The following is a 12,708-nucleotide window of genomic DNA, read 5'->3' as shown; positions in this document are numbered from 1 at the left end:
GACGAGGTGCGCCAATGACCTTAAAAACAGTCCATACTGGGGATCCCTGGGTGGCTCAGCGGTTTAGCACCTGCCTTTGGCCCAGGGCGCGATCCTGGAGTCCCGGGATCGAGTTCCGCATCGGGCTCCCAGCATGGAGCCTGTTTCTCCCTCCTCCTGTGTCTCTGCCTCTCTCTCTCTCTCTATCATAAATAAAAAAATCTTAAAAAAAATAAAAAAAAAAACAGTCCATACTATTGACGTGGGAATTTTGCTCTCATGAGTCTGTTCTAAGGAAATATTCGGAAGGGAACAAAAGCTGCTCACAACAATGTGTAGCATGAAGGAGGCAAGAGAAAGGACGCGAATGGCCAACCTTGAGAGTGTGGTTACGCATACAGATCACAAGCCTTTAAAATGATGCCTCTGAGAATTTTAAATAACATAAGATGGTATTTATGGTTTTATATTAAGTGAATTAGAAGTTATAAAGTCATATAAATATGGTATTCAGTAATGATGTACAATCCACAAAAGAAAACTCCGATGAAATTGCGTCACAATATTAACTGGCTTTGGTTTTAGGTGAAGAGACAGGAGGAGTCATTTTGATTCTTCATCAAATTGGATGTTCATCAATGAGCATGTGTGGCTTTTGTTATATCAGAAAAGAAATAAAAGAAGTAATGTAATTTTTTTTTAAACGGAATGTTGTTATAAAGGAGTATTTGATGTTTTCAGAGAGAAAATACGAGAAATCTCAGTGAGCTCTCTCCTTCCCTGGAACTCTGAAGGGTTTTCCTCTCTTCCAGTCAGAAGTCCTCCCACATTCGTGGGGACAAAAAAAAAAAAAAAAAAAAAGCAAGGGTGCCACCTGAGCTCTGCTCCGATGCACATAGTGGTTGTCCGACTTCTACACAGTAAAAGACCCAAGATCGCATCCCCTTGGTCTCCTGTTTGACGCCTTTTGGAAGCACCTCCCAACCCATCCCTCCAGCTTCACTTCCCATCTGTTCCCTACGTGCTTTTTTTTTTTTCTCCTAAAATCAGATCCCCGTCAGACTTGCTATTTCTTGCACGTGTCCCCGTAGCTTCCCGTGTCTGCGCCTCTACTTGTTCTGGGGACAGCACAGTGGCAAACCGGTCATGTGCGGGAGGTGATAGCCGGTTGCCAAGCTTCCTTGCAGTGTCAAAGCCGGGGGGAGCCGGGTTCCTTCCGTGTCCTAGGTGTGCTTATTCATCCGTCCCCTGACCGCATTGGAACTGTCGCCTGAAGTGGCCCTCCCGTCCTCCCCAGCTGTCAAGTTGTGTACTTCCCAGCTCCTGTTCCTTTTCCTCATGAGCTGTCCCTAAGGGCTTCCAATGGACAATGAACTCGTTGCCCGTCCTTTGGCCACCCGTACGTACTGCCCCTTGCCAGACCCAGGGCTCCTGCCCAGGGTACAATAGATACTCCCGTTTGAGTAAAAATTCAGCTCCACGTGAGAAAAACCAAATTAAGGAAACTTTTGAGAGGAAGGTGCACACTTCTCTAAATCCTTTGTTGCTGGTCCAGACAGACCCCAGCCTGTGATCCCCACATATTTCAGGGGAGAGGAGCACGTAGACCATTTACAGTATCCCCCTAAATCCTAAGAAAAATCTCACGGTGGCCCATGGCAAGTCTGTGTTCATCGTGAGTCAGAGGAATTTTTCTTCTTTTTTGGCCAGCATGTAAATGTGAACCTCACAGCTTCCCCTCCTGCCAGCCACCGGCTTGACGTCCAGTCCACGTGTGGCTCCTACCCTGGCCAGAGCCCTTCTCTCCCTCCAGATTTCCACCAATACCTGGCTCCCCTCCTTTCTCTCCACTCCCTGTATATGTCCACGTTGGACCAAACCAAGAGGTTGGTTGAGCAAACAGAGATGTACCCAGACGTTGAGGGCATCTTTGGCACGTTCCAGCACAAAGGCCCCTCAAGAAGAAGGGGCATCAGAGTCATCTTCTGACTCAACCTCATGAGCGTAACCAGGGCGGCTGGGCTGTCCCAGCTGTTGGCTCTGTCTGCCCAGGGAGCCTTCTGCTTCCTCCTGTTTCCTATTAACAGCACAAGAGACTGTGAGCTGCTTAAGGGCAGAAATCTTGCCTTGTCCATCTTTGCAGCTCTTTCTGGAACCAAGTATGGTGCCAAGCCCACGGCAGGCCTCGACGTTAGTGGACTGAACGAATGAGCACACGAAGGACAGATGTACTGTGACTGCAGCAGGGCCAGTGGGAACGGTGGCGAGAGCACAGGGCTAGAGGCAGAGTGGACCGTGGGTCCTTGCCTTGACCCTGACCTCCTGGTTGTGTGACCCTGGGCACGCCTCTTCATCACTGTGGGATTAGTCCCCCCAGCTGTTGAAAAAGTCTGCGTGAAGCAGCTAGTGATGGAAAATGTCTGCTTTCCGGGGAGTGTATATAAAATCATCCAGCATCGGCTGCAGGCATTTATGCAACACTGTGTTTCTTTAAATATTTGTAAAATTAAAAAACCTGAAAATCACCGATAATCCATAATCCCAGCATATAAGAAGGATATGAAATGAGAAGTAAAATCTCCCTTCCCAGCCATCTCTTTGGACTCCCCAGAGACAAGTGCTTTCCTTGACATTTAAGGCTTGATGCTGATTCTTTCTGCCTCTGAAGTTGCGCAGGCCGACCTATATGCACCCCCCCCCGCCCCGCACATTTTCCAAATGGAACTGTTTTCATCTGTTTGTCTATCAGTTGTCTGTCTACCCACCTGCCTATCATCTATCATCTCTAATTCGATTATTTTCTGAATGATTACAGGATTATTCATCGTCTGCATATGCCGTAATTTACCCTCAGTCCCGCGATTCCCATGTTCTGTGATTACAAACCATATTTCCTTTTTTTTTTAAGACTTTATTTATTTATTCATGACAGACACAGAAAGAGAGAGAGGGAGAGAGAGAGAGAGAGAGAGAGAGAGACAGGCAGAGACACAAGCACAGGCAGAAGCAGGCTCCATGCAGGGAGCCTGACACGGGACTTGATCCCGAGTCCCCAGGATCAGGCCCTGGGCCCAAGGCAGCGTTAAACTGCTGGGGCTGCCCCAAACCATACTTCCTTATACAGATGCATTCGTAAGCTCTCACACAGCACTTAATTTAGCAGCAAGGCACCTCAGCATCTACCATTCTCTTGGCTCATAACCACCATGAGAAGGAAGGATAGATATTGTTCGTCCATTTTATAGATGAAGAGACGGAGGATGGAAGGGAGCAAGCACCTTTCTGGAAACCCTGGATGCCGATGGAGTCAGGCCCTCTTATTAGAGCAGCCACGTGCGATATAGCCCTTGAATAAAACACTAGGCAGGGCCTGGGGTGGGGCGCCTGGGGGGGCTCAGTCGATGAAGCGTCTGACTCTTGGTTCCGGCTCAGGTCTTGATCTTGGGGTCATGGGATTGAGCTCCCATCAAGCCCCACAATGAGCTCTGTGCTCAGCGTGGAGTCTGCTTGAAATTCTCTCTCCCTCTGCCTCTGCCCCCCTCCTTGTGCGCGCGTGCTCTATCTCTCAAATAAATAAATAAATAAATAAATAAATAAATAAATAAATAAATAAATCTTTTAAAAAATAAAACACAAAAAATAAATAAAACACACACACACACACACACACACACACAAAGAAAAAAAACAAACAAAAAAATAAAAAATAAAACAAACCACTAGGTGAAGAGTGGATCATGAGCAGGGAGTTACATTGAAATTGTACTTAGAACCCCAGAAGAATACAGAAACAATTTACAAAAAACTCACGGCCTAACACACTTGGAGGCAGTTGTTCAGAAGAGATGCGCTAGTGGCCAGCGAGGGGCCGACACCGGGTGAGTTGTTTTCATCCAGATACCCCCCCTTCTGGAGCATTCTCAAGACGGCATCCCAGTGTGGAGGCTGGCTCGGGTGGCATAAATGTGGCAGGAGAATTACATGGGACACCCCAACAGTCCCAACAAGGACCCTGGCCCCCCGGCCCCACCCCCACCCCTTCACAGGGCAGCATCTAAAAAGGCCCTAGAGGCATCTGGTTAGGATTGGCCTTAATTGGCATCTTCCTCAATTATCTGCAGGAAATATCAGTGTTCAGTAAAATATTTTTTAAAAATGCCTAAAAACAGATGAATCAACTGGCAGAGTCACTGGAGACCAAGAATTATTGGTCATTGGAGGAGAACAATTCAACCTGGAAAAACGCCAACTAGTGAAAAGAACGTGAAAAGTCTGAGCAGAACAGGGCCAGGCCTGGGCTGAGGCCGGGAGGCACCCGCCTCCAGTAGAAACTGTAAAGGGGGGGGGCACCAAAGCACCCCATGCCCAAGATGAATAAAGCTCTCATAGACTATATTAAAACATTCAGTTTGGCAAACTATACCCCACAAGCAGGGGGCCCATTTGTAAAACCCAGTTTTTCTGGGAAGCCACTGAAAGCGAACGTAGAGCCACAAGTGAGCACCAATTCCCTGACCTGCAAAAACCCAGGTCAGGTCTAGCATGAGGATGTGAGACTGGACACATCGGACCCTACTTAGTCTGTGATTTATGGGACAGATACTTCTGAAGAAAAAGAATGAAGGAATTTGACTTTTTTTTTATTACTTTCCTAGGGCTGCCTTCACAGGTGCCCACAAACGGGGCGGCTCCAGCCAAGGGCCACCCATTGCCTCCCAGTTCTGGAGACTAGAAGGCCCGAGTCACAGTGTCAGCAGGGATCAGGGCCCCCGGGAAGGCTCCAGGGAAGCATCCTTCCCTGTCTCTTCTACTTCTGGGGGGCTCCCGTGGCCACTCGGACCCCGCCTCTGTCGTCAGGGAGCCTTCTTCTCTGCGGGTGTCTCTGTGTCCCTGAAAACAGGGCTTCAGATGCCGTCAGAGGAGCCCCAGTCGGAGCCGGCGGTCTGGCACTCACGTCACAGGGCAGCCGCCCCCTGCCTGTCTTTGTTCCAGTCCCTTCCATCTCCGCCGTCTAGAACAGGGACGGCCCCCAGCAGACACTCAGATCTGTACTGACGGGGTGCATCTTTTCGGAGGCTGTCCTGGAGTGTATCGCTCAGAATCCAGCTGGAGACGCAGAGCCACCAGGAGATACACGTCGTGAGGGTCACTGCAAGGACTCGGTGTAGGCGACCTCGGGGCCCGGGCTGATGCTTTTCCCCCTTGGCCTGGTAAACATTCTGTGCTCGTTGCGGTGGTTCAAGGGGTGGATGGGATCTTCTCCTTGTGGCCCAGGAGGTTCACAGTAGACGAGGGGTGTGGCTTGGCCTCTGCTCGCCGTCGGGCATGCACGTGCCCTGTAACATGTGAATGCGTCTCGTCTGCAGCCTGGGTCTGGGGGGACAGGGACGCAGGGGGCGTCGTAGGAACAGGACTCCATGAGTGCCTCCTCCTAACCTCTCACCAGTGAAGCCCCTCCAGTGCCCCGTCCATTCCCTCGATACTCAGGATGTACTCTGGCCAGCGCCAGGCTAAGCAGGAGGCCCAAGGATTGAGCAGTGCACCTGTCGGATGCCCTCCCGGGCCTTGCAGAGCTTACCAGGGAGCAGTTGCAATGAGCAACGACTATCGTGACTGTCTTTGTTCTTTCAACCCAAGAAGAACCGGCCCTCCATGTTACGAGTTTCAGGTTTACAATGTAGAGGTTCGACAGTTCTCGATGGTTCTGTTGTGCTCGGCGTGAAGGCAGCCGCATGTGTCCGGTACAGCGCTGTCGCAGCCACGACATTCTGGGGGCTGTGCCTCTCCTCCCCGCTGCGGGGTGGTCATGACCTTACGACTTCCTGAAGGGCACTGTTTCCCAGGGGTGTGGGTTGTGATTGCGGAAGTGGGGGGGCTAGTGTGGGTTAGGGCTGGGAGCTTCTGGTGGCCGATGGTTGATTATTCACACCTTTCCTGCTTGGGGTCACACCCTTCCCCTTGGGCCTCTTTTCCCCTCCCATGGTCCCCTCTTTTGGGTCTCAGGTGCCCCCTGGCCTGGGTCTCCTCTCCTCGGAGACCGCCTGCTGGGGAGCCTGGCCAGCCCGACCTCTAGTCCAAGCTGTAGCTGCCTGAAGGACGCCTCCCCAGGGAGCCCCCCAGGCCTCTCATGGGCACAGCATCTGTGCAAGAGCCTCACGTTTCCCTTCTATTCTTCCTTCCCTGATCCTGTCTCCTATTACTGACAATAATTCTTTTCTTTTTTTCATTTCCATTCAAAAACATAGTCATCTTTGATGTACTGTCCCCATCAGACCTGCTGGCCCCTTAGTCCCGTCCTCCGGGCGCCCTTCTATCTCTTCCCCTTGTTGATCTGCCCCCCAGGGCCGCCCCCAGTGCCCAGCTTTCCCCCACAACCTCAGTACTGCACCTTCCCCCTGTGTTAGTCCATCCTTTCCAGAACTACCGGAGCCTGGGTCCCTGATAGGCCTCATGGTGTCACTGTGTTGGTGTCAGAAGCCTTCAGCGGATCGGTGCTGGGTTCTAACCCCGCCTGCTGCACTTGGGCCAGGGATTCCCCACTCCTTGCCATCAGCTAGGTCGTCCTCAAGAGTTGTGCCCACCTCGTACGGTTGTGACCAGGCGTCAGTGAGCCAACATACGTGCAAGTGCTTGTAAAGGTCCCTGCCACTATATCAGCGTTCCATCCAGGTAGACCCCCAGGCTTCTTGTTTCTCCACGTTTTCTCTCTTATACCTTGACTTTGGCTTTTCTGGTTTGTCGCCTGTTATATTCCTGAATTGTTCTTTGCAAAGTAGCCCACTCACTATTGGCTGGACCTACATGAAATATGTATTTATCTTTCTTCACATCCCCCTAAAAATATATATTTTATTTATTATTACTTATTATTTTTATTTATTAAGTATATATATATATTTTACATGTATATTTACTAAACTAGATCTGCATAGAGATGTGCACAGGTGCACTATACTAGTAAATACTAGTGTATACTAGTATATACACTAAACTATATATATATACACACACAGATGTACATATAGATTCACAAATACTCTCTTCTTTGTTTCTTGTTTAATTGACTCAATGTTCTGATGATGCTTCCAAATCATAAAGACTTGGGCAAATCCCTACCCACTATATGACGGTGAAAGAGTAATTTTTCCAAACAGTCCAGAGAACCGTTTTCCATCACCCTAATCATGACAGAGATATGTTTCCCAGTGTACCGGTCTTTCTGATAAGGGCGGACTGAGCCGGTTGGTCTCAGAGAAAGGGGCCCAGGCGTATCTTCTCAGGGGCCCTCTGTCCCTATGAAACAAATCCGCTCAGAGACACAGAAAACCTCTGAGATGAGCTCACATAGATGGTTTCGGCGATGAGAATAGCAATGTGAGGCAGTGCCAGGGATTTCAGGTTCCCAGAGTATAATTAGGATTTCTCCCGACTCATTGCACACTGTAATTTCATTGTTATATGCATCCTTTAATTATGGGCTCTAATTGTCCATTTTAGTTCTGTAATTAGATATAAAGATGTTGATTTTGTAGATATTATAATCAACTCAAATATACTTCCAGATTCTTTCCCCTACCCTCCCTTTTAAAGAAAATTAATACATCATTTAAAAGTTTGTACATGGAAGGAGCCTCTCAGAGGGCACCTGTTGGGAGCCAGTATTCTCTGGTTCAGGAAGGATATGGGAGCCTTACTCTGCTTCTATTCCCCCGTAGACCATACGGCTTCATGTCAGAGAGACAGTGTCAGGTCCAGAGCAGTGAAGAACTCCTTTGACTCATAAAGAAATGATTTCTCTCTCTCTTTTAAAAATTTAAATTCAGCTAATTAACATATAATGTATTATTTGGTTCAGAGGTAGAGGTCAGTGATACATCATCAGTCTTGTATGACACCCAGGGCTCACGACATCACGTGCCCTCCTCCATGCCCGTCACCCAGCTACCCCCTCCCCTCATGATACAATTTCTCTTCACTGGAAAATTTGAAGGTGACACCAATGCTTAGTGAATCTTGGGAGAGGAAAGAGCTAATGTTAGGGCCACTCTGGCCTCTTCTTTCTCTTGTGACTTGTTAAAGATGAAAATAGGAGGCATTTTAGATTCATGGAGTTTGCATTTTTATTTATGGGCAGCAGCTTATCTATATCAATCACCTATCTATCATTATCAGAGAGAGGAGGAAGAGAGGGGGCTTGCTTTACTTGAAAAAACCCCACAAGCCTTAACTAAACTAGAATTCATTTTATGGGTATCCTCAATAATTCAGATCTCTCTTCATTTTTTCCTCCACCTATAGCACTCTACTTTAAGAGAAAAAGACAGACTCTAGGGTTTTAACCAGTGGACTCTGCTATACCCATTTTATCCTCTATATTCTACGTATTTACCTATTTTACCCCCATTGATAAATCTGAACAAAAAGAGTCAGTGTGGTAGAGTAGAAAGGGCCTCTCCAGGTTCTGACCCCTCCCTCTTCTCCATTTCTCAAATACACCGTGTGATTATGTTAGTCTCAGACTTTACCACGCTGTCTGTATGCTTCTGTCTCTCAACTTTCTGCCTCCAACCCCTCCTCTCCCCTGAGCTCCAGATGCAGATAACAATCAGAACTCTTGATATTTCCTCTTGGATGACTCATAGATATTTTAAGCTTGCCGTGTCCCAGACCGAATTGACTTATCCCCCAAACTCTTTGCTCCTTCCTTCCCAAACTTGATCAATGGTGACCCATCCACTGAGCCAGTCAAGCCAGAACACTCAGCCATCTCGATGGTTCCTCTCTCTATCCATGAGCCGTCTGCAAGGTGTGTTTTGTGCTCCAGAGCATACCTCAGGTCTGCCCAGCTCCCACCCTCGCCAGCGCCATTGTCCCAGTCCTGAACTGCCTTCATGACATGCCTCATGACTGTGACCCCAATAGCTTCTAGTTTGCCCCCTTTGGTGTTTCCCCACCTTTCTCCCCAGCGCCAGCAAACACATTGATCATAAAAAATAAATTAGCTAATGTCACTCCCTTGCTTAAACTTTTTCATTGATTCCCTTTGTCTAAAACTCAAAGCTCTTACCATGGTGCATGCGTCAGCTTGAGCTTCTGTAACAAAATGCCATAGACTGCATGGCTCACACACTGACATTTACTTCCTCATAGTCCTGAAAGCTAGAAGATCCAAGATGAAGGTGCAGCAGGGTTTGGATTCTGGGGAGAGCTGCCCCCCTGGCTGGATGGCTGGCCGCCTTCTTGCCATGTCCCCACGTGGCACAGAGGGAGAGCAAGCGAGTCTTCTTGTTTCTCTTCTTCTAAGAACACTGATCTGATAGGATCTGGCTCCCTCCCTTATGACCTCATTTAACCTTAATTACCTCCTTATAAGCCTTGTCTCCAGATACAGTCACAGTAGAAGTTAGGGCTTCAACATACGCATTTTTTGGGCGGGGGGAGAGGAGATGCCTGCAATTCAGTCCACAGCACATGGTTGTGAAGCTCTGTGTGGTATCCCCCCCTCCACCCTTCCACCCCGCTCTGGTCATCTCCAATCTGGCCACTTGGGGTTCTTTTTGGTTTGAACCAGCCAAACTCTTTTCTGCTTAGGACTTTCTTGCAGATTATTTTATTTGCCAGGAGCAGCCAATGTCACATGACCCTTCTCCTGGTGATTCATCCTTCAGGTCTGGGCTTTCATCTTCTCAGGGGCCCCCCTACTCCCCCCTTCTGCAGGCCCCCACCTGCAGAGATCCTTCTCATTCTCAACAGCTGTGTGCTGGCCGTTTCTGTCACAGGACTCAGCGTGCTCCAATCATCCATAGATCCTTAATTCACTGCTGGGGTATCCAGCATTTAACATGGAACCCGGAACATGTTAGATGCTCAGTGATAGACGCTGAAGAGTGAATGAAGGAGAAACAGGGATGTGCCTGCGAGGAATTAAAAACTCAGAGCAGGACTGACCCAATTCCATAGGTAATCAATGAACAAGGTAAAGTGCACCATTTATCTTTTGGTGAGAATGGACTATTCCTTTGCTGTACTTTTCACCAACAAATCTTCCATTTTTCCTCCATTTTTAAAAATTATGGTAAAATACATATAATACAAAAATTCCATTTTAATGATTTTTAAGGATAGAGTTTAGTTATATTAAATATACAGTTGACCCTTGAACAATATGAGAGCTAGGGACATTGATCCCCTGTGCAGTCAAAAATTTGTGTATAACTTTTGACTCCCCCAGATCTTAACTGCTAAGAGCCTACTGTTGACTAGAAGGCCTAACACAAGAGCCGATTAACATGTTTTGTGTATGTGTTGTATACTGTGTGTTTACAGTAAAGTAAGCTAGAGAAAAGGAAATGTTATTAAGAAAACCATAAGAAAGAGAAAATTCATTCACAGTATTGTATTGTCGTTATGGGAAAACATCCGTATATAAGTGGACCCGTGTAGTTCAAACCCATGTTGTTCAAGGGTCAACTGTGTTCAGAATATTCAACCTCTACCACCGTCTGTCTCCGTAGCTGTTTTCATCTCATACAACTGAAACTCTACACCCATCGAGCAGGAACTCCCCATCCCCCTCTGTCCAGCCCCTCGCTACCGTCTTGTACTTTCTCTCCCTGTCACGAATGCTTTCTAACACTCATTTATTTGGCCTAAAAGCCCAGGAAGTACTCCTTCTCCCTTTCGTTTTGAACCCACAGTACAGTCAGAAGTCTGAACACTGTACCAGATTTGTATATCATTTGCTAATTATGTTGTAATTGTTGCTCATAAAGCAAATATCAGTGTTGGAGGCCCACGAAGAGCGTTCTTTCTAGAACCACTTGAACGGGGAGGGATCAATGGTGCAAACACTGGGAACTGGGCAGAAACACTGCTTCACTCTGCAAGCACTTCCCGTGAGCTTCTCATGGTCCCGGGGGGACGTGCAAGCGCACAGTACAGAGATCACAGGCTAGTGGGTGTGGGGTAGGTGAACAAGAACTGGAAGGAAGGGACGCTGTCGTGGGTGCAGCTCCCACTGCAGGTTGGGTGGGGCCCCAGAGGCATGTGGTCAGTTCTGTGGGGCCATGACGGTGGGAAGGGGAATGCTGGTGATGGTGTCATGTTGGTGGTGTGTTTAGAAGGAACAGATCGAGAGGCAAAGGCCTGGAGGCTTTCAGGGAGCCACATTTTGGCCCGTGGACTCAGCCGTGTCAAAGAGAATGGGCTTGGCCCAAAGACTTGCCCATAGTAGGCACTCAGTTAATATTTAGTAAAGCCATGCATGGGTAACAGTGGCATGGGGTGGGTGGGGCTAGAGAGTTGGAGAGAGGCAAGATCACAGAGGGCCTTGGGTGCCGTGCTGGGACCGAGATGGGGTAAGGAGGTGGCCCCTGGGGTCTTCCCTCAGCAGTGCAGGGGGAGAGACTCTACCATCTGGGGACTGATTGGCATGTGTGAGCACGATGATGTTGAATGTCTGTGTTGGATAAAGTTGGGAAGTGAGTCGGAATGTCTGTGTGTGTGCATATGTCGGAGTGCTTACACTGTCATGCTTGGGAGTGTGTGTGTGTGTGTGTGTGTGCAAGTGAGCAGTCAGGAGTGCTCTCTAATACTCATCTCTTTGGCCTAAAGCTCAGGACGTGCTCCTTATGCTTTACTCCTGGTCACATGGTCCAAGTCACACGCAGAAATGGGCAGAAGAGCTCAGACCAGTACTTCTGTCCTGACTCACACTAAGCTGCCTCCAGCCAAGTTAATTAATTGCTCCTTCCTCATTGCTCACACAGCACTTTCCTCTACAACACTTCTCACACTGCTATTCTTAAGTTTATGTAATACTCGCTCCTTGCTAGCCTGTGAAATCCTTAAGGCTGGGAAAGGTGTGTCATTCATCTTTCTGTCCCCAGGGCCTAACTTATTCAGGCACATAGTAGGTTCTCAGCTACTGTCTGTTGAATAAACTACAGGAAAAACTTATTTAGCTTATTTAGCCTAAATTGGCTGGTTACATTTAAAAAAATAATAAATCTCATGATCACCTCCTTCTGTATTTTTGGAAACAATACCAGTTACCAATTTTTAAGAACCTCCTATGAGCTAAGTACAATACCAGCTACATTATGTGCAAGGTTTTTAAAAATCCCTGGAGTTTCAAAAATCCTAGGAGGTCAGTATTATCCACTGCCTCCTACGGATGACACAGGGAGGCCCACTAGGGTTAGGTCACTTGCCAGGTCACAGCTAGAAAGTAGAGAACCACAATCAGAACCAAAGCCTATGCCCTTAACTCACTGTTCTCCATCCTGCCATTCCCTGTGGTGCCCTACCCTCTGCTCTTTCCTGCAGGATGCGAAAAAGTCACTCCTTTCCTGTGAGAAATAAAAGGGGTGAATTTGGTCAAAAGGAAACAGTGTTTCCTCTGTGCTCAAGGGGGTTTGGCCAATCACACGGAGGGAACCAAAAGCAATATTATCCCAGAGAAATGGCCAGTTTGGGTTAGCTCCAGTCCTGGATGCTATGAGCTGGTTCCCAGGAGTACAGGAAGAATGATAATTGTTCAGTCGAGATCCAAGCTCATGGCGGGTTGAAGATAGAGATTCCCCTTCCCTCAAATGTTTGCCTTTTTTCTTTTCTTCCCCAAGGATTCAGGCAGGATGCTTTCTACTCCCTGGGGAGCCACCTCCCAATTCTACTGTTACTGGGTTGAAATTTTCAAATTCATTGTGGGTTTTCTCTTTCCAGCCCTGT

General features: G+C 47.9%; 1 protein-coding gene across 6 annotated transcripts in view; it reads left to right on the top strand.

Annotated features, from left to right (window-relative positions):
* Positions 1 to 12,708, top strand: part of DDR2 (discoidin domain receptor tyrosine kinase 2) — a 149,868-nt gene that overhangs the window by 31,721 nt on the left and 105,439 nt on the right. Inside the window, exon 1 of one of the 6 annotated variants that reach the window (XM_038586250.1) lies at positions 11,318 to 11,336. The exons of the other annotated variants lie outside the window; for them this stretch is intronic. The gene's annotated coding sequence lies outside the window, so the exon portion shown is untranslated. Of the gene's footprint in view, positions 1 to 11,317; positions 11,337 to 12,708 lie in introns of those variants that run through there. 6 annotated transcript variants of the gene reach the window in all.

This window comes from Canis lupus, chromosome 38 (genome assembly GCF_011100685.1).
Source record: "Canis lupus familiaris isolate Mischka breed German Shepherd chromosome 38, alternate assembly UU_Cfam_GSD_1.0, whole genome shotgun sequence".
Classification (NCBI taxonomy): Eukaryota; Metazoa; Chordata; class Mammalia; order Carnivora; family Canidae; genus Canis; species Canis lupus.
This window is presented reverse-complemented; position numbering and strand designations above follow the sequence as displayed.